Genomic DNA, 4,690 nt, shown 5'->3' on the forward strand with positions numbered 1-4,690 from the left:
ATAGTATACATTCAAAATCTGCAATGACTGAAAACTCCAGCCAAAGTGAACAATCACAGATATAGCTGTAACCAATGGAAAGATCCCAGCTTCCAGGTCCAAGTGCTTGGGCCCCTGAACCCATGTGGGTGACCCAGAAGAAGATCCAGGCACCTGGCTTCCATCAGCCCAGCTGCAGCCATTGCAGTTATTTGGGAAGGGAACCAGCAGATGGAAGGCCTTTCTCTCTGTCTCTCCCTCTTATTGTAACTCTACCTCTCAAATAAAGAAATAATTAAAAAAAATCATCCATTGCAATCCTGTTGACCTTGAAATGAGAGCAGGGTCATGATGCTGTACCTCAATAAAACATCTCTAGATTCCATCAAGTGGGCAGTGTCTGTTCTGTTCCAGGGGAGGTTTACCTGCCAGGGAAGAATCATGGGCTGGGATGCTTCTGCTAAGGATCTCATTTCTACTTTCTCCAAAATCATTTTATGGAGGACGTGGGCCACTGTGTAGACAGCATTGTAGACTAAATAGCTGGAGTCAGATATGGTCAGCAAGTCAATGTGTCCTGGAAGAAACTCTAAGGAAGTATTTGGTGAGCAGGTTCCAATATGTCCACAAAATGATCCTGCAAGTGAGCAGCCCAGATGAAAAAGCCATAATTTACTGAAGTAAAAGTCTTCTGGGTAGTGAGAAGGCTTTGCCGTCTTGACAAAAAGTTTGAGTCCAAGGATTTCTTCCTTGTGGGGTGAAAAGGAGAAACCTCCATGAAAAGAGTGCAACATGTGGTTTGTCTCAGAAATGACAAGATCACACTTTGATGTCATGATCCACACTTTCCCCATGGTTAAATATGACTGCACTGAAATGTCCACACTGATGAGACCTCTTACATCACCATAGAGTATATGCACATTTGCAGATGAAACTCTGATGCTACTCATGAAAGTGAGATCACTATCCGCATACAACTTCTTTGTGACAGGGAGCTTAACTGTAAAGGCCACACAGATTCCTTTCTTGAGCATCGCTGCTTCAAAGTACTGAAGGAACTGCTCTCCCTTCATGTCATCAGACACAAAGAGCGCCACCCAAGTCCAGCCAAAATGCAGCAACAAGGAGATCATTCCATGGCCCAAAGAGCTGTCACTGCTGGCCATCTGATAGAGTGAGGGAAACTGGTCCTTATCATTTAGCATGGGATCAAAAGGGCCATAGGTGAGCTAAAAGGTGAGCTAATATCTCACTAAAAAGGCCTTCTAATCCTTTCTCCCTCTCCATGCCTTCAGGAACTGCTAGAACCCGAATGTTGGGTTTTTTAATAGTATCCTGAAGATTCCCGACAATATGTTTTAGATTCCTAATTTCCTCTTCTTTTCTTTGGTCTGACTGTATCCTTTCCTGTTCTCTGTCTTCTAAGTCCGATATTCTCTCTTCTGCTTCACCCATTCTGTTTGTAAGGCTCTCTATTGTGTTTTTCATTTGATCTATTGAATTCTTCACTTCAGTCACTATCAGAGTTTCCTGTTGTACTAGTTGTTTCATTTCATTTTGATTCCTCCAATATTTCATTTTCACGAGAGAGATTTTCTATCTTGTCCATTAAGGATTTGTGTAGTTCCAGAATTTGTTTTTGAGAACTTCTTAATGTTCTTATCAATTTTTTGAGATCTGCTTCTTGCATTTCTTCTATATCATCATCCTCATAATCTTGAATTGGGGTGTCTTTTTCATTTGAGGGCTTCATGGTGACTTCCTTGTTTTTATTACCTTGGTTTTTGCGTTTGTTATTTGGCATATTGGAGATATTTGGTTTCTTCACTCTGGTGCTTTTTCTTGTTATACTATGACTCTAGATTAAGTGGACTATCTGTTTTTGATGGAGCCTTAGGGCTTGAGATGGGTGTGGCCTGAGAGCTCTGTTTGGTGTGCCAAAGGTGACACTCCCAGGTTAGGCATGGTAAACCTCTCTCTCTCTCTCTCTTTCTTTTTTTTTTTTGATTCAAAAGGGAAGTTATTCTGCACAGCTGAACAAAGTTGGAGGTAGTTCGCAGGCAAATGATATACCCACAGGAGGCAGAGATCAGAAGCTCTTTCCCAAGGACCACACAGGAAATCTGTTCGGCCCTCAGAGTGGGCTCAAATTCTCCTTCAGTCTCCCACTGGGTTGCCAAAGTTACGGAATTGTAGCGTCTCTGGAGAGTGCTCACGTGAATTTCGTGAGTTCTCTCCCCCACCGTCTCTTTTTTCACAGTCTCAGTTCAGTACACCACAAATTTACTAGGTCCTAATCTCCTGTTAATTCGCCCCACCCAGAGTCAGGTTTTTCTGCTAGGCTCAGGGCTGGTGCAGACCTGAGGTCGCTCTGCTTATGACGTATGTCCAAGATGGCGCCTGCTCTTTGTCTTGCTCACCCTTGAGAGGTGAGTGGAGAGAGAGAAACCCGTGTCCGTACCAGTCACCTTTTTTTTTTTCCTCTCTCTCTCTTCCAGTTTGCCTGGTGAAGTTTCCCCCCCCCAGGGGTCATTCCCTCTAGTCTCCTCTCTCCGCTTGCCTGCCGGTGTCTCGGGCTATTGAGGTTCGGCTCACCTCGCGTTCCAGCGCTGGTGTGTTGAGGCTGCTGCTGGTGTCCCGAACTGTGGGCTCCCACGCTCTCCACGCAGGTCCGCTCCCCTTCCAGTGCTGATGTGTGGACTTGGAGCCCTGGACGTCCCAAGTCTCCCCACTGTTGTCTGTGTGGCACGCACTCTCCTTCGAACACTGGCGCGCAGACCCTGTGGCTTGGGCGACTCGGTCCCGCGGCTCGGTCCCGCGGCTCGGTCCCGCGGCTCAGCTTCCGCGTGGTGGGCGACCTTGTTCTCCCAGTAAGTCCTCCGATTCATGGCTACTTGATCCAGAAGAGTTTCCTCTGCAATATTTTCCTGGTTCTTTTTTCTGAGGCTACCGTAACTCCCCTTTTATTAAACTAAATTTTCCCGGGCTATCGGTGTGGGCCCTCACTATTCCGCCATCAATCTCTTCCTCGATATGAACTTTAAGATTGCTCTTTCTACCTCTGTGAAGAATGCCGTTAGTACTTTGGCAGGTTTTGTACAGAATGTGTAGATTTATTTAGTTACTATAGATATTTTAAAGATACTGATTTCATGAACAAGGAATTATCTTTCTATATTTTTGTGTCCTTGATGATTTCTTTCATCAATGTTTCATAACTTTCATTGTAGAGATCTTGCATTTCTTTGGTTAAATTTATTCCAAAGTATTGGATTGTTTTGTGGATATTATGAATGAGATTTCTTTCTTGATTTCTTTATCGATGAGTTCATTAGGGTGTTAAAGAGCCCATGGGCGTTTTGGTGTTTATTTGTAACCTGCAACTTTACTGAATTAGTTTATCAGTTCTACAGCTTTCTGGTGGAGCATTAGGATTTTCCATGTACAATGTCATGTCATTTGCAAACAGATGGTTTGATCTCCTCCTTTCCAATTTTTTTAAAGATTCATTTATTTATTTATTTATTTTAAAGATGTATTTAATTTATTTGAAAGTTAGAGTTACACAGAGAGAGGAGAGGTGGGGGGTGAGGGGGTCTTCCACTCGATGGTTCACTCCCCAGTTGGCCACAATGGCCAGAGTTGTGCGTATTCGAAGCCAGGAGCCAGGATCTTCTTCTGGGTCTCCCATGTGGGTGCAGGGGCCCAAGGACTTCTGCTTTTCCATTCCATAGCAGAGAGCTGGATAGGAAGTAGAATAGCTGGGACTCAAACAGGTGCCCATATGGGATGCTAGCACTTCAGGCCAGGGTGTTAACCTAGTGAACCACAGCACCGGCCCCAAGATTGATTTATTTATTTTAAAGTCAGAGTCACACAAAGAAAGAAGGAGAGTCAGAAAGAGAAAGATCTTCCACCCGCTGGTTCACTCCCCAAATGGCATCAATGACCAGAGCTACACCAATCTGAAGCCAGGAGCCAGGAGATTTTTCCAGGTCTCCCACATGGGTGCAGGGGCCCAACAACTTAGGCCATCTTCCACTGCTTTCCCAGGCCATAGCAGAGAGCTGGATAGGAAGAGGAGCAGCCAGATCTCAAACCAGTGCCATATGGGAATGCCAGTACTGCAGGGGGTGGCTTTACCTGCTATGCCACAGTGCTGGCCTCCTCCTTTCCAATTTTGATGCCCTTTATTTCTTCCTCCTCCCTAATTGCTCCTGCCAACACTTCAAGTTATGTACTGAATAAGAATGTTGAAAGTAGACATGCCTATCGTGTTCAAGATCTGAGGGGAAATGCTTTCAGCTTCTCTCCATTCAGTATGATATTGGCTGCCAGAACATAAGTGACTACTGAGGCATAGACACCTCTCATTCTATACCTCATGCTTCTACACCCCAAATGCCTATACTTAGGCTGTGGCTAGACCCAAAATAGGGAGTGAAACCAGGATTCTCATATGCGTGGACAGAACCAAGTTCCATAATCCATCACCACTTCCTTCCAGGGTCCCCAAGAGTCAAAAGTACAGGCCAGGTGTCAGAGCCAGAAACTGATCCCATGTAATCTGCTAGGCTAAGTGTCCTATCTAGAAGTCATTTTCAAAGGAAAAGTTGATTTTAGTTATTTTATATATATGGGATGTTATATCAGTTTGGTTTTTGGCACCAAACTCTGAAAATGTGACAACAAAACAAGCAGAAAAATA

Source organism: Oryctolagus cuniculus, chromosome 16, assembly GCF_051225735.1.
Source record: "Oryctolagus cuniculus isolate XC-2025 breed Fujian yellow rabbit chromosome 16, ASM5122573v1, whole genome shotgun sequence".
Lineage (NCBI taxonomy): Eukaryota > Metazoa > Chordata > Mammalia > Lagomorpha > Leporidae > Oryctolagus > Oryctolagus cuniculus.